This window comes from Macaca nemestrina, chromosome 12 (assembly GCF_043159975.1).
Source record: "Macaca nemestrina isolate mMacNem1 chromosome 12, mMacNem.hap1, whole genome shotgun sequence".
NCBI classification, from domain to species: domain Eukaryota; kingdom Metazoa; phylum Chordata; class Mammalia; order Primates; family Cercopithecidae; genus Macaca; species Macaca nemestrina.
The window spans coordinates 41,589,107-41,612,701 of NC_092136.1; the positions used below are offsets into that span (position 1 = coordinate 41,589,107).

At 35.5% G+C, this 23,595-nt stretch overlaps 1 long non-coding RNA gene across 3 annotated transcripts in view; it reads left to right on the plus strand.

Annotated features, from left to right (window-relative positions):
• Positions 1-23,595, plus strand: part of LOC105499102 (uncharacterized) — a 135,695-nt gene that overhangs the window by 14,158 nt on the left and 97,942 nt on the right. Inside the window, exons 1-2 of one of the 3 annotated variants that reach the window (XR_011610308.1) lie at positions 2,897-3,040; positions 8,134-8,210. This is a non-coding gene — a long non-coding RNA (uncharacterized lncRNA). Of the gene's footprint in view, positions 1-2,896; positions 3,041-8,133; positions 8,211-19,817; positions 19,907-23,595 lie in introns of those variants that run through there. The other 2 variants (XR_011610310.1, XR_011610309.1) reach the window with 2 other exon arrangements.

A 23,595-nucleotide genomic window follows, 5' to 3' on the forward strand; every position in this document is an offset into this window, starting at 1 on the left:
TTATTGTGACAATCTGTTTTGGGTCATTTTTTTTTTCAGCTTGCTTATTAATGACAAATATTAAGTTACTAGAAAACCAAATTCAATATTTTTCAAATGCCTAAAGATAAACTTCTGATTAAATTTTTTTATTGCCACCAAAGATACAGTTGTTTTTTTTTCAACATGTAACACTTTCAGTACAGAAATTGCTTTTAGAAGTATTGCAGGAGCATTGATTCTAAGGATTCAGAATTGGTCGGGCATGGTGACTCACACCTGTAATCCCAGCACATTGGAAGGCTGAGGTGAGTGGGTCACTTGAGGTTAGGGGTTTGAGACCAGCCTGGGCAATATAGTAAAATCCTGTCTCTGCCAAAAATATAAAAGATTTGTAATGCATGGTGACACGCACCTGTGGTCCCAGTTACTCAGGAGGCTGAGGTGAAAGGATCACTTGAGCCTGAGAGTTGGCGGTTGCAGTGAGCTGAGATCATGCCACTACACTCCAAACTGGGTGACAGAGTGAGGCTCATCTTAAAAAAAGAAGAAAAAGAAAAAAAAATTCAAAATTGTTGACATTTTGTATTTTTTCCAATTAAATTGTGATAATTTAGTATTTTATAATGAAATTATAGATATAATGAAAGATATATTAATTCTGGAATTTTAATATGCAAATTTGTATGTTAGAGCTTAATTATAGATAATTGAAAATTTGTTAGTTTACATGTAAACCTGCATTTTAAAAATAAATGTCCAGGATCCCATTCTTAAGCTATGTGATCAATATGGTTCAGTTAAAGACAGGTTGGTAATAACCAGGTTTAATTCCAAATATTTTATCTATGATAAAATATAGCTACCACAAGTGATTGGGAACTTTCTACAGAACAAATCATTGTAGTTTTGTGTGTCCATGAGTAAGTCAATTGGCAAGAAAACATAACTCTTAGGAAAAAAAAAAAATCAATGTTTGTACCATGAAACTCTAGGGAACCACATATTTCCCAGCAGAAGAGAAGAACAGCATTTGTTTGACCTCTGTAGGATATTTTATGTTTTATGACAAAGACCAATGACTCTAGTTTTCTTTTTTTCCTTCAATATATTAGTATTGAAGAAATTGGTAAATAAATAAGACTATAAAAAGGATCTACTTTTTTTTTTTTTTGAGATGGAGTCTCACTCTGTCGCCCAGGCTGGAGTGCAGTGGTGCAATCTCAGCTCACTGCAACCTCTGCCTCCTGAGTTCAAGCAATTCTCTGCCTCAGCCTCCTGAGTACCTGGGATTACAGGCCCCTGCCACCACGCCTGGCTAATTTTTTGTACTTTTAGTAGAGACCGGGTTTCACCATCTTGACCAGGCTGGTCTTCAACTCCTCACCTTGTGATCCACGGGCCTTGGCCTCCCAAAGTGCTGGGATTACAGGCATGAGCCACTGAGCCTGGCCAAAAAAGATCTATTTTTAACAATTTTTTTGCAATCCAGTGTACAAGACACCTATTTAAGCAAAGAATTTCAAACATGTATTAGAATTACTATACTATTCATGTAAGGTAAAAGAGTAGGACAAAAGAGGAAGTAAGCAGTTACCCTTTTGCAGAGTGAGGAGGAGAACAAAGTTTATAAAAAGGAAACCAGCAGGTTTTGAGTTATGGTATAAGACTTAGACAAAATACAATAGTAATAGTAGATGCTATGAATCTTCTAATATGTACTAAGCAAATTATTTGCACAAGTTTTTCAATGTAATTTCATCACAACCTATGATGTAGATTTTGTTGTTATCTTTATATTGAAGAGGTGGCACTGAGACACCGAGAAATTCAGAATTTTGTCCAGAGACACATAGTTGGGAAGAAAAGGATGAAATTTGACCCTTACCAAAGCCCTTGCTCCAAGCACCATACTATATTATTGCTCCTGTAAAGGGAGGGAAAGACTTTCCTGGCAGAAGCCACATGTGTAAAAGCCAGAGGTATGAAACAGCATTGTGCTGCTGGAGAACTATTAATAATTCAGCATGCCTGGAGCAAAGGCTATATTTCAGAAGTTGTAAGGTAAAAACTTTGATGGAATCAGCAGGAACAAGACAAAAGAGAATGGCACATGCTTTAGATGTGAAGGATGGAATGGAGAAATACAATAGAGTAAGTCAGGTAATGAGACCTGACCACAATAGTGAACCACAATAATCAAGATGAGAGGATTCTAGTAGATTGAGTAAAGCAAAATAGTAAGTACAAAAAGACAGGTGGTGCTTAGCAAGATAATGATGACAGACAGCAGACAGGATTTGGAAGTGGATTGGATATGGTGAATAAAGAACACAAGAATGACTCCCATTTTTATAAGTTATGCCACCCTAGTAAATTCCAGTGCCACAAGCAAGGAAACAGGCAAGAAAGTAGCTATCCCAGAAGTTAGATTTCTCCATTCTCCTGTCTTGGGCAGTTTCACGTGCATCTTTTGACATGCCTATGCCTACTGAACCCTTGTAAAAGCAATAACTATTCTTCAGAAATTTATTCAAGACAGATAAACCTCTCTCCATGAACCTTTTTGCGTCCTTAGAGCAATGGTTTCCCTTTTGCAGAAAAGAAAGAATCTCCCTTTATCCCCAATCTTTACAATGTCAGTGAAAAAAATCTAGTTTCATGGGTTTCCTTTTCAGCCTCTGGATCAGAAACTCCAGCAAGTTGCTTTGAAAACACTTGGCATTTGTGTGTGTGTGTGTGCACGTGTGTGAGACATTCAAATTGTTTCATAGACATTATCTCACCAATATTCATTTCATCCCAGTGAGGTAGGCCAAAGAACAATATATTCTTATCTTTAAAGGGTAAAAAGAGGTTAAATGACTCATCTGAGTAGCTGGAAATAGCATCTCAGTCTCCAGGATCACCTCCGTGTATAAAAGCAACTGCCACATGACTTCATAAAGGAGTATAAGTTAAAGGTTATTGATGTTTCACAAGACTTGTGTTGTTGGAGTCATCACTTACTGGTAAACAAAGATATCAGAAATGGAACATAAATTGAAGATTGTTTTTGAAGGTAGACAGTTTATTCTATGTTTTATAAGCTTTGCTCTGACCTATGAAATTCTGTAAATAAGATTCTGAAGGTAATTTTCAAAATCAATGGAATATCCACAGCATGTGGACAGAAACATTTACTGTATTTAAAGTATTTTATGAGAATGTATCACCCTTATTGCTACTCGTCATTATTTGAAGTTGGAGCAGTATAAATTATATATAATATGTAATGATATTATATTATCCAGATGTTTCTGCCATGCAAAAATGTCCTAAGAACTCATATTGTTTCTATAATTTTCATTATACCTTAATAAAATCTTGAATGGGAAAGTATAGCCCCCATTCCTAATGAAAAACAAAAATCCACTATTTTGGGAAAAGATAGCAAATGATCACTTTTTCTTTCTCAAAATATCTTTTTAACATGGCATTTGAGATTCCACAATCACTTGATTTTCTTTCTGTACTTCTGAAGATTCATTCTTCGTATGTTTCCTAATTTCTTCTCAAATTACTAAATTCTAAGTCTTGAGATGTTCCAAGGCTTAGCCCTCATACCCATTCTATCTTCTGTGTACACTCAGTCCCTAAGTGACCTCACTGAGTCTTTGTTCTCCCTTAGGCTCACTCCATTCTATCTATTCACACTGTGCCCGATTCTCATCAGGCACACTAGGAGCCTCTGCACTTACTTGCTGCTTCTGTCATTATTTTTGATAGACATTCACTATAATTATTTCCTTACCCCATTCAGGCCTTTCCTATTCCTCAAGGTTAAACACTTTAAACTCCTCTTCCTACTCCCACAACCCAATACTCTTTTTTTGTCCTTTTTTTCTTTGAAGTTATTACTACTTAACATGCTAAACAGAGATTTTATATACCTTTGTTATATTCCATCTATCCACTGCAATATACAATTTGTGAAAGGAAGGACGTTGTTGTGTACTATGCCTTATGCATAAGACAGTATCTGACACATAGTCATCACTCAATAAATATTAAATGAATGAAGAAAAATTAGTTTTATGATTCACAGACTAAACCAAAATTTTATAATATATGTTAGTGAGAATTTAAGCAATCTTGTCAGAGAAAAATAATCACTACTTGTCACAGACCCATCAAAAATATTGTACCTATTCAATTTTACTAAATTAAACCATATTGAATTGCCAATAATTGGCTCATCTTGAACTGTGAAAACATCTGCTTTATACAGGTCAACCTAAACGTAAAATGACACCCAGGGAAAAAATACACCGCAATCTAGATAAATACCCTACGAATAAAATTGTTCTCTTTCTTCCTTAGTGATATTTGTTTTCTCCTTTGACTCCCTAGGCTTGTAAGTGTAATTCTCTAATTATGAAATCTGCAAACCAAATAGATACCTATTACTTGTATCAAAAAAAAAAAAAAAAATCCAGAAAACTGCCCATTTCTCAGAACACAACCCCATGTGACATAACCCTGCCTCTACCTGCAAGTTAAATGCGATACTAAGTTGCCTAGCAGGGAAAAGTCTATCCCTGAACTCGTATGTTTTCTCCTATCCTCAAGAAAAGATGATTAGTTAATAGGTTTCTTATTTGTGTTAGAGAAGTACAGAGAAAATAAATAGAATCTATTAAAGGTTTTAAAATCTTGAGTGAAATGTTCATTTTTTTCCCACTGTATCGTCACATTTTTCTTTTAAGTAGCCTTTCCCTGAGCAAATCTAATTACTTTGGATTGGGAGAAACTATACTTTGTCTCCTTTTAAGGAGAAAAGACAAATGAAGGAGAAAATAAAAGGAAAGGAAAGAATGTCTTTACTGTTTTGTCCTTGAATGAAGAATGATCAGCAGTGGGTTTGACACATATTAAAAAATGAAATGTAAATCTCATGCCAAAATCTCTTTCAATATTTTATTTTCCACTTTAACAAGTGTCTGTGCCAGTCTTATTCACTGTATCTCTTCTGTATAATATAAAAACTTTCAAGTACATTCAAGCCAATGGGATATGAAACTTTCACTTATGGTAGACGGTAGAGTGTGCAAAAGCAGGAAATGCCTTCAGAATTGTGGGAGGGAGGTTTCAGGGAGATGTTAACTTGAGTGGACAGTTAAAAAGTGAAACTAACATGGATCACCTATGATGAGATCATCATTGCACTAGCACTTTTCCAAAAACATTTTGTGAGGTAAGATTTTCCCATCCCTGTTATTCACATAAATAATCTAAGGAGAATAAACTTGTCCAAGCTAACATATATTTTATCTATAATATGTATGTTGTCTGGTAGAAAAAAAATGATAAAAGACACTTTAAGGTAGTATAACTGTTAAGTTAAAGAGCTAAAATTAGAACCTGTTTCTGTTCAACATCAGATTTTGAGTCTGTCAATGAACTATGCTGCAACACTTGAAATCAGATTAATTACCATGTAAGTATTTATTAAGGATTCATTTTTCCTCCACCCAAAAGAACTTGAAGTAACTAGATTTTGAAAAATGTGGTCAAGGTTGTAATGTTTGCATCCTCTCTAATCCAAAAGGAATTGAAATCGTTATGACCCATCCAAAAGCTGTTTTACCCTAAATTAAACCACAAAGTTTATAAAATGATAAAGTCCCTTTAGAAAACTTTTTAATTTCATGGAAAAGCCATCTCTTTAATCCTGGAGTCTACTGGCAGTTTCTTCAATGACCATTTCTGTAGCTCACAAAATTCAGGTATCTATTTTATTAACTCTATAATTGAAATTTCTAGCCTGAACTGGTTCTGTCACCTCAAAAGGATGCTACAAAACCAAATCTAGAGTAAATCACCTTTTCTCAGGTTTTAGCTACTTGAATCCAAAGCTGTCAGACGTATCAAATACATATCTTTAGATGTTTTCACACACATGATTATCTTCCAAACCTATTTTAATGCATATTTTAATGCATAAGTACAAATATAATACTTACATGTCATATATAATATTAAATGTTTAAAAAGCAAGTACATGCTTTTGATGTTAAAGCCATTTCATGTATTGACTATATTATAGCTGTATCCATAAAATTAATTTGCTGCTAAAACATGCATGGCTAATTTATTAAGTGTTTGTTTTTACTTTTTTAAAAATTAAAGTTGGTTGGGCATGTTGGCCCACACCTGTTACTTTAGCAATTTGAGAGGCCAAAGCGGGCAGATCACTTGAACCCAGAAGTTTGAGGCCAGCCTGGGCGACACGGCAAAACCCTGTCTCTACAAAAAATGCAAAACTTTAGCTGGATATTATGGTACATGCCTGTAGACCCAACGAATCAGGAGGCTGAGGTGGGAGAATCCTCCTGAGGCAGGGAGGTGGAGGCTACAGTGAGATGTGATTGCGCCACTGCAAACCAGCCTGCGCAATGGGAGTGAAACCCTGTCTAACAAAATAAAAAATAATTAATTAAAATTAAAGTTGGTATGATAGGCAAAATTTTGTAAATGGCCCCAGAAAAATATCCTATCTTAATCCCTGGTATCTGGGAATAAGATTTTTCTGGAGTGTTTGCATAGGTCCAGTGTAATCACACATACCCTTAAAAGCAGAGAACTTTTGAGTTAAATCTGTTGAAGTAGAGAGTAGAATGGTGGCTACCAGGGGTGTGTGGGGAGGGAGAGGGGACTGGGGAAATGTTGGTAAAAGGAACCAAAAGTTCAGTTAGATAGAAGAAATGAATTCAGTTGATCTATTGCACAATATCTTGACTATAGTTAATAACAATGTATTGCATTCTTGAAAGCTTCTAAGAGTAGATTTTAAGTGTTCTCATCACCAAAAAAATAAGTATGTGAGGTAATGCATGTGACTAAATAGCACATGCTTTTTTTTTTTTATTTTTTGAGATGGAATTTTGCTCTTATCGCCTAGGCTGGAGTGCAATGGCATGATCTTGGCTCACTGCAACCTCTGCCTCCCAGGTTCATGAGGTTCTCCTGCCTCAGCCTCCCGAGTAGCTGAGATTACAAGCATGTGCCACCACGTCTGGCTAATTTTTATACTTTTAGTAGAGACAAGGTTTCACCACATTAGCCAGGCTGGTCTCAAACTCTTGACCTAGAGATACTCCCACCTGGAAGCCAGCAAAGAAAGAGACCTTAGTCCTGCAACTGCAGGAACTGAATTCAGCCAGCAACCACAATGAGCATGAAAGAGTACTCTTCACCATAGTCTCCAGATAAGACCCCAGCCTGGCTGGCACCATGATTTCAGCCTTTTTATATGCAGCATAACACACATTAGAGCACACTCAGACTCCTGACCTATATAACTGTGATTTAACCAGGAGATTTATTTTAAGCCAACAGATTTTTAACACATTTTTGTACAGGAAAGCTAGTACATTTGGCAGGTCTAAAATGTGTGTTTTGTGGCTGGTTGAAAAGTCATAGTTAAGGAATGATCTTCAACATCTTGTTGAGTTGTAGCAACAGTGGAAACCAACTTCAGTTGTAAACTCAAAAAAAAATGTCAAGTTATTGAGTGGGCTAGGTCAATCAGTTCATGCAACATGTACCATAGAGCAATTGTACATTATATATTTAAACAAAGCAAAACTTTTATAGTATGAACTTCGCATTATAAAGTTTATCATCTGCAAAGAAAATGTGGTAATTGAATTTAGAGCCTGAGTTCGTTTTGAGTCTTTTCTCTATCATTTTGCAGATTGGCAGTTCTTGAGAAAAAAAAAAATTCTTAGCTTCAATTTTATCAGATAAGGAAATATATCTATGGGAATGGTTATTATGAGCATTAGAATAATTTGTCAACCTTGACAATCAAGTAGATCACACATCTGGTTAAGAGTACCAACTTGACACATTCTAAAGATTTTTGGGATCTGAGAAAAACATTTTTTTTTGGAATTACCTTCTCTATTAAAAATGTATTTGAGCTTAAGAATATGCCAATAATAACAATTTGGATCTTCTTTATTTTCCAGTAGCAATTTGAATAATGTGAAACTAAATAAAATTATGTATGTGAAAGTGTTTTGAAAACTGTAAATGTTCATAAATATGCATCACTGTTTATATTACTGTTACTATCATCATAACTTCTATTTTATGTGCCTTCAACAGGTTTTATAAGGCAGTACTCGATCTCCAGCAAAAAGTTGCCCCCATAACTATTTCTGGAGTGACATAGTCTCCATTGGGTGAGTATGATTTTATTTCACTTTTGACCTCATTTACCTCACAATGGGCCATACACGTAGGTGCCTTGATGTAATGTATCCAGACAATTTTTTACTCTTTTCTGCCCTTTGCTGTTTCTGATAGATACTAAAGTAGTTTGCATCTCAAAATGTCTAGCAGTCTTTCTCATGAAATAACTAATTCTACTTTTTTCCCTTAACCATCTACTTCTCTGTCACCAAATAACTTACACATCATTCCGTAGAGGTCTGTATAAGGAGCACCTTCAAGGAACAAAGCTATACTTTTCAATATGTTCTCTTTGATCGGTAAACTGTCTTTGCTATTACGGTAAAGATTGTCCAGGCTGGGTTCTGTTGGGATCAATTCCTTTCTAGGCATTTTAGCTCACCTTATGTAGATTTCTGTTTGACTTTAGCCACCAGTTTTCTAGAGGTGACAGATTCCCAGGACTATAAATAACTTAAGGTCAATATAAATTTTGACTTTAGCCACCAGTTTTCTAGAGGTGACAGATTCTTGGGACTATAAATAACTTAAAGTCAATATAATATAAAAATATACCATATTATTATATAAAATATAATAATTTTATATAAAATATAAAAAATAAAAATAAATTCAGATAAAGAATTTGAATATTTAGATAAAACTTTTACTTTATTGTCCACTTGTTTTTTTACTTTTATTTTTTAGGTTCAGGGTACATGTGCAGGTTTGTCATATAGGTAAACTCATGTCACAGAGGTTTGTTGTACAGATTATTTTATCACCCAAGTAGTAGGTCTAGTGCTCAGTAGTTATTTTTTTGTAATCCTCTCCCTACTCCTACCCTTGACCTTCAAGTAGGCCCCAGGGTCTGTTGTTTCCCTGTGTTCATGTGATCTCATCGTTTAGCTCCCACTTGTAAGTGAGAACATGTGGTATTTGGTTTTGGTTCCTGTGTTACTTTGCTAATGATAATGGCCTCAATCTCCACTGGTGTTCCTATAAAGGACATAATCTCGTTACTTTTTATGGCTGCATAGTGTTCTATGGTACACATGTACCATATTTTCTTTATCCAATCTGTGATTGATGGACATTTGGTTGACTCCATGTCTTTTCTATTGTGAATAATGCTGCAATAAACACACCTCTGCATGTGTCTTTATGGTAGAATGATTTATATTCCTCTGGGTATATACCCAGTAATAGGATTGCTGGGTCAAGTGCTATTTCTGATTTAGCTCATTAGAGAATCACTACACTGCTTTCTGCAATAGTTGAACTAATTTATGCACCCACCAATAGTGTATAAAAGTGTTCTTTTTTCTCCACAACCTTGCTATCATCTGTTATTTTTTGACTTTTTAGTAATAGCCATTGTGACTGGTATGATATAGTATCTCATTGTGGTTTTTATTTGCATTTCTCTAATAATTAGTGATATTAACGTTTTATTTATATACTTGTTGATTGCCTGATTGTGTTGGAGCTACTTGGTCTCCCTTTCTTTGTGTTCTTTTAGGCTTATAAAGTGTTATAAGGTTTGTCATGCAAAATGCCAGAAACTCATGCATGACCACCACTAGTTTACTAAACGTGTTTGAAAGAGCAATTACTCTATAGCGAGGCCATTTATAACCCCAACTGAAATATCCAAAAACATTAATTCAAGGACTTTGAGAACAGAGGGAGTTTGGGTGAACCTGAAGCAGGTTTCAACTGATCAGAAGGCAAAAATTTTATTCTTGAGTTTCAATCTTGGCTCTAAGTACAAGTTATTTTATCACTTTTAGAAAATGCCAACATTTTTAGACCTCTGTGTCCTCACCTAGTAAACAAAAATAATCTTATGTGTATAATCTACTTATAGGGATAACAATTAGAAAATAAAGATTTGAACGTTCTCTGTTGAGTGGAGGTGGAATTATAAAAGTGGCATAATGCCTTGGTATCAATATATTATAAATATATTAAGTAATATGAATTATGTATTATCTATTATTTAATATATGTTTTGTTAAGTAATTATACTTCATATAATGGTTACAGTAAAATATATACTTTAGATATAGATTGATGGACATGAAAGATTTGATATCAAAGAACAGAGCCAGCATAAAAAAAGGCTAATAGGAGAAGAGATAAAGCTAGAATGAGAAAGTAATCACAAGGATGTGTTTAACACAAAACCCTGTCACATGTTCTGGATTCCTCACTGACTTAACTTTGTGTAAAAAGCTAATCTTCTCTTTCCACATTTCTGCACTTTTAGTTATTATTAATATATTACTACTTATCTAGACCTAATTTTTCTTATTTGTAAAATATAGGCAATTGGAACAGATCCTAGATGCTATAATAGTTATAAGAAACTCTAATCTTACAGAATGTTTGGGAATGCAAAGGATTCTTTGTTAAACAGTTTGGAAAACACTTATACCCCCATATTGAAGCTACATAACTTAGATTTACATTCACATACTAACAGAAGTGAGAATAACTGAAGTAAAGAAACCTGTTTGTGTTTGCTTAACCTAGCTCTTATGAAAGTGACACTTATTACGACTTTAACCCCACTCCTAGCCTTTCCTCTTACTATTTTAGTGCAAAGTCAGCCAGCACCTGCTTTCCTTTGCCTGAGGACTTTCCTTGTCCTTAGCCCCAGTGTTTTGCATGCTCATAAATGAGCCAGAAATGCAAAGGAATTAACCCCAATGCCAACCTCAGCATCCCTTTACAGGAGTTGCTGTGCTGGTATTCAATATCCTTCATATACTGAGAGGTGTGCATGACACCAGCTTCTAGAAATTCCCCAAGAAATAAGCTTCAATTACCCTCAGTGAAATCTGGGCCCATAATGTGTTCTTTAGACTGATATTCCTTCCTTGTCCGTTCTTTCTGATTTTATCACAATGCCCCAAATAAGCAATTTCCACTCAAGGCTGGCTTGGAGTGTGGTGGGAGTAGAATCAAAGTTAAGACACACATTTGGAAAGTAGTTGGATACAATATCTTAGTGCTCCACATTCAATGATCTACATAGATTTAGAGATTATTTCTGGCAGTTTCGGGGCACAAGCCTCCAGAACCTGTCTTCTATGTGTCACTTAATAAATGTTTGCTGAAGAAATTAATTTCTGCGGAGGGCAATACCAATAACCTTTCTTGACAAAGGAAAAAGCATAAATTCAGAAGACACCGCTTTTAATTTTTTCCTATCTCTTCAGACACTTAATGTACATATAGGCTGTGTCCTGGCTGTTTGTTCACTGTCTCCTTGATTGGTCAGTATTACTTGGCCTCTTAGTATCTCCCGGGATGCAGTATCTCCAGGGATGCAATAAACACACCTCTTAAAAGCTCTCACTTATAAGAGCTTTTGTCTTACATTGTCTCCAGGGATGCAATATCTCAATGTCCTTTCTTCCCTCTCCACATTTTCAGTTTGGAGAATACGTAAGAAGCTTTCAGTTCCTCTATGTCCTTGCAATTCACTTTCAACAACTGGAGGAAAAGGCTCTCATTAAATCCAATAATAATGCCACTCATTGAGAGTCTACCCTTTGCACCATGATGTGTGTATACACACACACACACACACACACACACACACTCAATCTCATTAAATCTTCAAGGAAGTCATAAGGAAATATTGTTAGCTCATTTGGCAGATAAAAAAAATGGACTTAGAGATTTTAAGTAATTCTTCTCAAAGTCACATAACTATTTAGTGGCAGAGACAGATTTCTAAAAGAAGCATGGAGGACCCCAAAGTTCATCTCTTACTCTCAATACTATTTGCCTCCTATGAGTTATTTAGCTCTTTTATTATTGTTTTAAGTAGCATTCATTAGTGTTCCTTTAATAAAAAATTTGTAAGAGCAAAATGACTCACATTTATCTTGTTCATATAGCTTTAATATACTTTTACTTTAAAAAAATTCAGACTTATTGACACATAATTTACAAATGGCAAAACTGCTTCCTTTTAAATGTATAGTTAAAAGAGCTTTGATAAGTGGTTTAAATCTTGATTAGAAAAAAGCAGAAGTGGGCCGGGCGTGGTGGCTTACGCCATAATCCCAGCATTTTGGGAGGCCGAGGCAGGCGGATCACCTGAAGTTAGGATTTCAAGACCAGTATGGCTAACATGGTGAAACCCTGTTTCTACTTAAAATACAAAAAAATTAGCTGGAGGTGGTGGTGTGCGCCTGTAATCCCAGATACTTGGGAGTCTAAGTCAGGAGAATCACCTGAACCCTGGAGGCGGAGGTTGCAGTGAGCCGAGATTGTGCCACTGCACTACGACCTGAGCAACAAAAGCAAAATTCCGTCTTAAAAAATAGAAAAAAGCAGAAGTGATTTCAAATATTAGGTCTATAATTTGTGACTATGGCAAAGTATCTAAAATATTCTAAGCCTAAATTTGTTCATCCTTAGAATGATGTAAATAATATATATTTTATATTTGTTTCTAACCAAAGTTTCTAGTAATGGGATTTAGGATAACAAAGTAATACTTCTGTAGACTCTGTGTGTGTGTATGTGTGTGTGTGTGTGTGTGTTTGTCTGTGTGCCCAGAAAGAGTTAATCGAAATTTAACGTTTCCCATTGAGAAAAATTTAGAAATGAGGACAACCTTGCTGATTTGCTGATTGATTGATTGCTAGAGTCAAGGTGACTTTTAATTGAAGTGCTTAATTAATTTCATTCATGAGCTGAGCAATGCTACATGTCCTCGAAAGTGAGGGGGGGGGGGGCAGAGATCCCTGAGTTTTCAAGGGTCCATAGTTCTGCTTCATAGCACATCAACTTCCTTCCCTTTCCTGTCTTACTATATATAACTTTGTCTCCTCTGTTAGCTTATTCCTTATTGGAAAGAAGGGGCTTTGTGAAGCTTGGGGTCTTAACCACAGATACTATGAAAATATTATTTCCCTGGTCTATGGCAGCATTTCTCCACATCCCAACTCCTCTAAGCTTTACAAACCGTCTTAAAATACCACTAAAGACATTTTACATTTTCCTGATGTTAAACATTTACTGCTAATAATAGTTATCAGTCATTGCTGTCTTATTTTGTGTCATTAGGCAAAATACAAGACATGTTCTTTAGTACAATATGAGTTTGTTCCATGTTCATATTTGATAATAGATACAGTTGTGTATCAGAAATTCAAATGAGAGAGAGAGAAAGAAGGCAGAGTAGAAAGTTCCACCAGTTGTCCCTCCACCAAGGACATCAAGTTAACAACTGTCTACCCAGATGAAATACCTTCATAAGAACCAAAAATTAGGTGAGCACTCTCATAGTATCTAGTTTTATCTTCCTATCACTAAAAGAGGCACTGAGGCCAGACATGGGGGCTCATGCCTATAATCCCAGCACTTTGGGAGGCTGAGGTGGGCAGATCACCAGAGGTCAGGAGTTTCAGACCAGCCTGGCCAAAGTGGTGAAATCCCATCTCTACTAAAAATACAAAAATTATCGGGGCATGATGGCAGGCACCTGTAATCCCAGCTACCCAGGAGGCTGAGGCAGAAGAATTGCTTGAATATCCAGGAGGCAGAGGTTGCAATGAGCTCAGATCATGCCATTGCACTCCAGCCTGGGCAACAAGAGAGAAACTCCATCTCAAAAAAAAAAAAAAAAAAAAGGGCACTGAAGAGATGGGAAAAAACATTGTGAATTCCTGATGCCACCTTTCCCCCACCCCTGTCAGTTGTGGCTGGTGCAGAGAGCATCTCTGGGCACTAGGAAATAGAGAATACAGCAATTGTGAGGCATTGAACTCAGTGCTGTTCTGTTAGAGCAGAAAGGAAAACTGATCCAAACACAGTCAAAGCCTGTCCACAGAGGAAACATTTAAACCAGCCCTAGCAAGAAGGGAATCACCAATTCCAGTGGTCCAAACTTGAATACTTGTAAACCTTGCCACCAAGGACTTTGTGTCTCCAAGTAAACTTGAAAGGTAACTTGAAATTGCAACTCTTATGCAATTCCTAGTGCTGAACTAGGCCCAGAGACAGTGGACTAGGGGGCATGTGACAGGCTGAGGTACCAGCTGAGGCAGCAAGGGAGTGCTGGCGTTACTCCTCCTGTAACCCCAGGATGCACAGCTCAAAGCTCCAAAAAAGAAGCCTGTTTTTCCACTTGAGGAGAAAAGAGGAAATAGTGGGGAGGACTTTGTCTTGCATCTAGGATGCAAGATGCAGCAGGACAGGCACCAGTCAGATTAACAAGGCACACATTCCAGGATGTAGCTCCCAGAAGACATTTGTAGAAACACCTTGGGCCAGAAGGGAACCTGCTGCCTTGAAGGAAAGAACCTCAGCTGGCAGCATTCATCACCTACTAACTGAAGAGCCCTTGGGCCCTTAATAAGCAGCAGCGATACCCAGGTCCTACATGGAGGGCCTTGGATGAGCCTCTGAGATTTGCTGGCTTCAGGTACCAGCATGGCCATAGGAGAGTAGAGAATCAAGAGAGCTCTTGGCATCTCTGATTCCAGGACTTGCCTCTTCAATGGCATTTCTGTACCTGGCCTGGTCAGAGGGGATCCCACTCCCCTGAAGTGTAAGTACCAAGTCTGGCAGCATTCACCACAAGCTGACTTGGGAGAACTTGGGCTTTAAAGGAATGTCGATGGTAGTCTGGCAGTACTCCTTGTGATTTGGGGTAGCGGTAGCTGTAGGATGAGGCTAGTCTTCCTTTGGAAATGGGAGGGATGAGTTGGAAGAGCTGTATCTTATGGTTGGAGTACCAGCTCAGCCACAATAGAACAGAATACTAGGTCAACTTCTAAGGTTTTTGACTCTAGACCCTGACTCCTGGAAGGCACTTTTGGACCAACTCAGGGACTGGGGACCTTGCTGCCCTGAAGGAAGAAATACAGGGCTGGCTAGCCATCTACTGATTGTAGAGCCCCAGGGCCTTGAATGAACATAGGCAGTATCCAGGGAGTGGTTATAGCAGGCCTTGAGTGGGGGGACCCAGTGCTGTGCTGGCTTCAGGTTTGACCCAGTACAGTCATATTGGTGGTGGCCACAGAAATTCTTGCATCACTCCATCCCTAGGTTTAGGTGGCTTAGAACAGAGAGAGAAAGTTCATTAGTTTTAGAGAAAGTAAAGAAAGAAAACAGATGTATCTGTGTGGTAATCCAGAGAATTCTCCCAGATCTTGTACAAGACCTTCAAGGTGGTACCTCATGAGTCTGCAAGAACTATAGTGTTACTGAGGTTGGGGAGCCTCCTGAAGCAGATACAGCTTAGATCATAAAACCCAAGTTCTTTCAAATATCTGGAAAGCCTTCCCAAGAAGGATTATTGCAAATAAGACCAGAGAGTGAAGACTACAATAAATAGCTAACTCTTTAAGTTTCAGACACCAAAGAACATCTGCTAGCATCAACACTGTCCAGGAAAACATGACTATACCAAATGAACTAAGTAAGGCACCAGGGACCATTCCTGGAGAAACAGAGGTATGTGACCTTTTAGACAGATAATTTAAAATAACAGTGTTGAGAAGACTCAAAGAAATTCAAGATAACACAGAGAAGGAATTTGGAAATGTATCAGATAAATTTAACAAAGAGATGAAAATAATTTTTAAAAATCAAGGAGAAATTCTGGAGCTGAAAAATTCAATTTGCATACTGAAGAATGCATCAGAGTTCTTTAATAGCAGAATATATCTAGCAGAAGAAACAATTAGTAAGTTTAAAGACAGGATATTTGAAAATATACAGTAAGAGGAGACAACTGTCAAAATAATAAAAAACAATGAAGTATGCCTACAGAATCTATAAAATAGCCTCAAAAGGGTAAATCTAAGAGTTATTGGCTTTAAGAAGGAGGTAGAGAAAGAGATAAGAGCAGAAAGTTTATTCATAGGGATAAAAACCAGGAAACTTCCAAACGTAGAAAAATACATCATTATCTAAGTACAAGAGGGTTATAAAATACCAAGCAAATATAACTCATAGATGACTATCTGAAGACATTTAATAATAAAACTCCCAAAGGTCAAAAATAGAGAAAGGATCCTGAAAACAGCCAGAGAAAAGAAACAAATAACATACATGGAGCTCCAATATATCTGGCAGCAGACTTTTCAATGCAAATTTTAAGGACCAGGAGAGAGTGGTATGATATATTTAAAGTGATAAAGGGAAAAAAACTCTTACCCTAAAAAAGTATATCTGATGGAAATTTCTTTAAACCTGAAGGAGAAATAAACACTTTTCAAAACAAACAAATGGTAAGAGATTTCATGAATATCAGACCTGTCCTACAAAAAATGCTAAACAGAGTACTTCAGTCAGAAAGAAGAAGACATCAATGAGCAATAAATAATTACCTGAAGGTACGAAACTCACTGGTAATAGTAAGTATACAGAAAAACACAGAATATGCTAACACTGTAACTATGATGTATATACTGCTTTTATCCTAAGTATAAAGACTAAATGATGAATGAATAAAAAATAATAACTATAACAACTTTTCAAGACATAGTTCAATAAGATATAAATAGAAATAACAGAAAGTTAAAAAATTGGGGCATAAAGCTAAGGTGTAGAGTTTTTATTAGTTTTCTTTTTATTCAATTATCTGTTTGCTTTTGCAAGTAGTGTTAAATTGTTGTCAGGTTAAATCCCGGGTTATAAGATAGTATTTGCAAGCTTCATGGTAAGCTCAAACCAAAAATCATGCAACAGATACACAATAAATAACAGGCAGGAAACTAAATCATATCACTAGAGAAAATTTCATTCACTAGAGGAAGATAGGAAGAAAAGAAAGAAGGAAAACCACAAGACAACAAGAAAAAAAAATAAATGGTAGTAATAAGTCCTTGTTAATAATAACTTTGAATATAAATGAACTAAACTCTTCAATCAAAAGATGGACTGGGCTGAATGGATGAAAAAGCAGGACTCATTGATTTATTGCATATAAGAAACATAGTTCACCTATAAAGACACATATAGACTGAAAAATAAGGAATGGAAATAGATATCGCATGCCAATGGAAACCAAAAAAGAGCAGAAGACACTATACTTACATCACACAAAATAGATTTCAAGTCAAAAACTGTAAGCAGAGACAAAACTCACTATATAATGGTAAAGAGGCCAATTCAGCAAGAGAATATAACACTTTTAAATATATATGAACTGAACACTGAAGCACCTAGATAAGTAAAGAAAATTGTTAACACTAAGCAAAGAGGTAGGCCGCAACACAATAATGGCTGGAGATCTCAACACCACACTTTGAGCACTGGACAGATCGTTCAGACAGAAAATCAGACTTCATCTGCACTATAGACCAAATTGATGTAACAGATATTTACAGAAAATCTCATACAATATTTGGAGAATACATATCCCTTTCCTGATCGCATTCTTAAAGATGGATCATATATTGGGTCACAAAATAAGTTTGAAAACATTTTAAAAAATTGAAATAATATCAAGCATCTTCTTGGAACACAATGGAATAAAACTAGAAATTAATAACAAAAGGAATTTTGGAAACTACATAAATAGCATGGAAATTAAACAATATGCCCCTGAAAGACCAGGTTTGTGTGTGGGGGTCAATGAAGAAATTAAGAAAGAAATGAAAAACTTAGTGAAACAAATCATAAAGGAAACACAAAATACCCAAACCTATGTGATACAGCACAAACAGTACTAATTGGGAAGTTTATAGCTATAAGTGCCTAGGTCAATAAAGGAGGAAAACCATCTCATACCAGTCAGAATGGCTGTAATGTAAACTTGTATTTTAGTTTCAGAGGTACATGTGCAGATTTGTTATACAGGTAAATTGCACATCATGGGTGTATGGTGTACAAGTTTTTTCTCATCCAGGTAATAAGCATAGTACACAATAGTTAGTTTTTCAATCCTCAACCTCTTCCCACCCTCTACCCTCAAGTAGGCTATGGTGTCTATTGTCCCCTTTGTTGTGTCCATGTCTGATTAATGTTCTGCTCCCACATATTACTGAGAACATGTGGATTTGCTTTCCTGTTCTTGCCTTAGTTTGTTTAGACTAATGGCATCCAGCTGCATTCATACTGCTGCAAAGGACATGATCTCATTCTTTTTTATGGCTATATAGTATTTTATGTTGTATATGTACCACATTTTCCTTATCCATTCCACCACTGATGGACACCTAGGTTGATTCCATGTCTTTGCTATTGTGAATAGTGTACTGCGATGAACATTCACATTGTCTTTATGGTGGAACGATTTGCATTCCTTTGGTTATATATACTCAGTAATGGGATTGCTGGGTAGAATGGTTCAAGTTCTGTTTCAAGTTCTTTGAGAAATTGCCAAACTGTCTTTCACAATGGCTGAACTAATTTATGGATTTTCCAGCTTATCTGACAACCTTTAGAACTATTTTCTCACATGTGCAACCAGTAAAACGTAAATTTTCAATTTTGCCACCTGTCAGGCCAAAAGTTATAGGTATTCAAATATCACCCAATGACACTTCCATCTTTAGTTGGAATGGATTGCTTTCTAGCTTATCTTTACTTTGGGTGAAACTACAGTTCTATTAATTTTTTAAAAAATAATGTTTTGTCTGAACTTCATAATTTGTATCTATGTGAGAGTTATTCTGACCAAGTTACTCCACGATTACTGGAAGCTGAATTTTCATTGCTCAAATTTTTGTCATCCTATACATATTCCCTTGCAGTCAATATAATTTTCTTTGCCTATGGTTAGGTGGAAATTTAACTACAGTCTATGTAACTAAGGTGTTTAAAGGAAAACACAGTAGAAATTGAGTAGGCCAAAGTATATTCAATAATTTCACAAGAATCTGTTAATTATACATACAAACAACTAGTGATTTTTCTATTTTCCAAATTGTTCTTAAGACTAGAAAATATCCACTAATTATTTTTATATGGCTCCAAAAACCCAGAATTGTTGTCTCCCTTTTTAATTTTAACTATTTACCCATGATTTCCTTTTCTTTATAATTATGGTATATTTTGGACTTTATCTCAGAAAAAAAAAATTTGCAATGTCAGAGTAATCACTTTAGTAAGCAGGTCTGGGGTGTTGGGGGTTAAATGAAAATAAAGGATAAGACAAAAGGCTTATATATTGTGTTGTCTGGAAGCTCTCAAACATCACTTTTGGTTACTACCTTGTGTTTTTTATAGACTACTAAAAAGATTGTCGAGGAGGTCTCATTTAGTGAAAAATTGAGGCTCACTTTACTTTTAGCTCAAAGGATCATTATATGTCTGCACTTACTCTCAAAAGCAGAAATACGCAAAAATTAAATAAATAAATAAATAAATAAATAGATAGATAAATAAATAAATAAAATGATAGCAAGTGTAGTTCTAAAAACGCATACAAGAATTTGTGACATGTACTGATTACCTCTAGTGCCAAATGGGTCAAACTGAATGAGCTGATCCTCAGACTTTATAGATTCAATGGGGCAGTGGAGGTGGGACTGCTGTGCAAATATCAAAGTCTCTTTTTATAAGAGAATATAAAAATACTATTTCTGTTCTTCCTTTGACATTTCCTCTGTTCTCTGTAGGCATGGTAATGGCAGCTCTAGCTTAGTGTTGACAAATACAAGGGAAAATAAATGGTAACCCAGTATAAACCCAAACACCACAAAAATCATGATCAAAGAAATCAAAGGTGAGTAGGTGTTTGGTCTTTTTATATCTATTACTTAGGATCAATTTGTTAAGTCCACAAAACTCTAGAGTCTATGTTTTGAAAAATGGTCTATAAGATAGGATATTAAGAAAGAGTATTAAAATAATGTAAGTTAGGCGTTGATCATTGTTTATGTAATCTGAAGAAGTTAACATTAACAGACAATGAATTAAGCATAAAATGTCGCTGATCCTTTTCTATGGTAGACAGTCTCTAAATGACTTCCAGCAATCCCTGCTTTCTAGTATCCATTCCCTCATGCATATAGTCTCCTCACTTTGAGTAGGTGCTGGACTACTGACTTCTAACCAATAGAGGTAATGAGATTTTACTTTTGAGATTAGGTTACAAAAAGATCCTGTTTTTTGTGTGCACATCTTTCTGTCTCTTTTTCTTTTTTAAAGTCCTCACTCTGGGAGGAGTAATCTAACATACTATTAGCTACTCTATGGAGAGTCTCATGTGGCAAGAAATTGAAGTCTCCTGCCAACAGCCAGTTAGGACCTTTGGCCTGACAATACTCACATGAATGTACTTGTAAGCCAATCTTTTCTTGGTCAAAACTCGAGATGACTGTAGCCCTAACTGACCCTTTTCATCCTTGTGAGTAAGGTTGAGCCAGAATTATAACAAAACCACTCCCAAAATCCTGACTCAGAAACTGTTAAATAATAAATATTGTTTTAAACTACTATGTTTTAGGGAATTTGAAATGAATGCTGCAATGGATAGCAAAAAATGCTGCTTTATTAAGTATCACCTAGATTTCCTTAGTTGAACATAATAAGTACACATTAATAATCAAGGTAACCTCATTTCTGTTATATTGGCAGCTGAAAACTAAGATTGTGTAGAAGGGTTTTCAGGTGGAGGAGCTGCAACAGATAAGGTTAGTGATAATAGCAAAAAAGCAAACATTCATTCATTTAAAAAATACTAAACATCTATCATTTTCCAAAATTTATGAAGAGCTCTCTAAAAGCATAGCACTTGCTATCATGAATATTTCAGACTAATAACAAGCAGAGACAATTATAGTATAGTGTTATGAATGGGGTGCAAGAGAAAACTTCCTGTAATGAATGGTTGATGAGTTTCAAGATTATAATCAAGAAACAGCTAATGACAGTTATTCTCCAATATGACAATAGTAAGTTGATATATAACATGAAGAAGGAAAGAAGACAGAATTAGATAAGAAAACAAGTTCCCAAACATGGGATTAACAAGAAAATGCATAAAAATCATTTGATCTTAGTAAATAAATTGGTAAATAGTTCAATATATCTATAGATTTTTGTAACTGAGATAAAGGATAATTCTAATGAACCTACTTTGGGGGGTTGCAGGAAGGCTCAAGAAGATCACAGATGACTAGATGCACTTAGCAAAAGAACTGATTACACATATATTTATTACATTACTAATAATTTACTAAAACCAAGACACTCTGAAAGAAATGACAATATGAAAGTCAGGAACTATCCTTAAGAAATTTATTGAAATGAAACACAGAAATAAAAAAGTGGTTAGCAAAAATAACCACTACAGTGAGCCAATGCATAGTTGATCAACATTTTCTCATCAATGCTCAAGAAAGTTGGGGACACACTTCTAGAGAATGATCATGGATCATTTTATAGAAGATTGATGTAACTCACTTGAAATTAACACAATACTTACTGAGTACCCTGGAATAACACCAACTCCAGGCACTGAGGATATAGTAATTATCAAGTTATATAAGACCCCTGACTTCAAGGAGTTTACTAGATTACTTTAAAAACAGTATTTATGTTGGTTTATGGACTTATTAAAATCTAGATTTGAAATCTGGGGTCATCAATTATTTGGCACAAGACTTTGGCCAGTTCAGTTGAAAAATCAAAGTCTTATTTCCTCACATATAAAATATGATAAATAGCACTTACCTTGTATTGTTCTTGATAAGCTTTAATGAGATAAAATATTACAAATGCATCCTGCTCAGTGTTTGGTATTTATTAGACATGTAATACATTATTTTTATTTTTATGGGTAAGTAATAGTTGTAAATATTTATGGGGTACATGTGATATTGTTATGCAAGTATGTAATGTATAATCATCAAATAGGGTAAATATGATATATGTCATCTCAAGCATTTATCATTTGTTTAAGAATATTCCAAATCTACTCTTTTAGTTATTTTGAAATATAAAGTAAATTATTATTAACTATAGTCACCCTATAGTGCTTGTGAACACTAGATCTTACTCATTTTATCCAGCTCAATTTTCTTGTACCCATTAACCATCCCTTCTTGATCCCCACCTTTCCACTACCCTTCCCAGGCATTGCTACAATCATTCTACTCTTTAGCTCCATGAGTTCAGTTTTTGTCTCTCACATGTGAATGAGAATAAGTGGTATATATATTACCTCTTAGGGGTGTGTTTATCAAGCATTTTTCTAGCTTGTAATAATGTATCTTGCTCAAAGCTTTTAGCCAATAATATAGACACCTAGTGACTTTGAAGTGTGTTAAACACAAATGCCTTCAGAATCACTCCTCATTACACAAATGTACAGAATTCCAGAACGTACTTGCATTGCTCTAATGGCTAATGTTTCTCATGACTCTGCAATGAGTCATCACCTTTATTCACCTGACAAATTCTTCACTCAAAGTCAAGACAGTGTCTAAAATGCTCCGTAACAAACCCATTTCTGCACACCTCCTTTTCATCCAAACTGGGTCATGTGACCCTCAACAGTATTTCTATCATGCTACACATAGCATTTATCTATCTATCTCTGCCACCTAGATCCCATAGATCTGTGCCCCTCTGGACCATGAATGACATTTTCTCTTGGTTCCATGTTTTTTACACCTTTCTTGACTTCTGGTTCAAAACATGAGCTTTGAGTTCAAACTCTGTCTTCCATTCTGTGTCACTAGGAAAATGACTAAACTTTTTTGTATCTCAATATTTTCTCGCTTCTCACATGAGGATAATAAAATAGTTTTCTGTAAAAATTACATATCATCATATAGATAGAATAACACAGCACCTTGGGGATATTTAATAAATTAAAGCTGTTGATATTATCATCACCAACATCATATGAATATATACACAGCTAAGAAAAATATGGGAAAATGGCAGACAATTGTGACTGCTGCAGTTCAGAACCATTTCATCGCAGTAGTTAAATTTAGATTCTGATGTAAGACTAGTTGAGTTAATTTATTTCTTATTAACTGTGTGCTGGCTGATGCAGCATCTAATTTGAGCCTGTTTCCTCACCTTGGTCTGAGAGAGAATGATAATAGTTTCCACCTCTTTAATTTGGTATGAAAGCAAAATGAAATAAGGCATGTTAAACTCTTAGAACAGGACCACAGTAACTGCTCCAAAATATGTTAGCTATAATGAATGTGATACATTGCATCAGATTTTTAAAGATCTTTATATAATTATTGTCCTTTGTTATTTTTTAATTTATATTTATTTTTATTGTCCATATTTAAGGTATACAACATGATGTTTTGATATACATAGTGAAGTACTACAGACAAGCAAATTAACATATCCATTATTTAACATAATTGTGTGTGTGTATGTGGTAAGAGCATTTGAAATATACTCTTACAAAATTTTCAGGATACAATACAATATTATTAA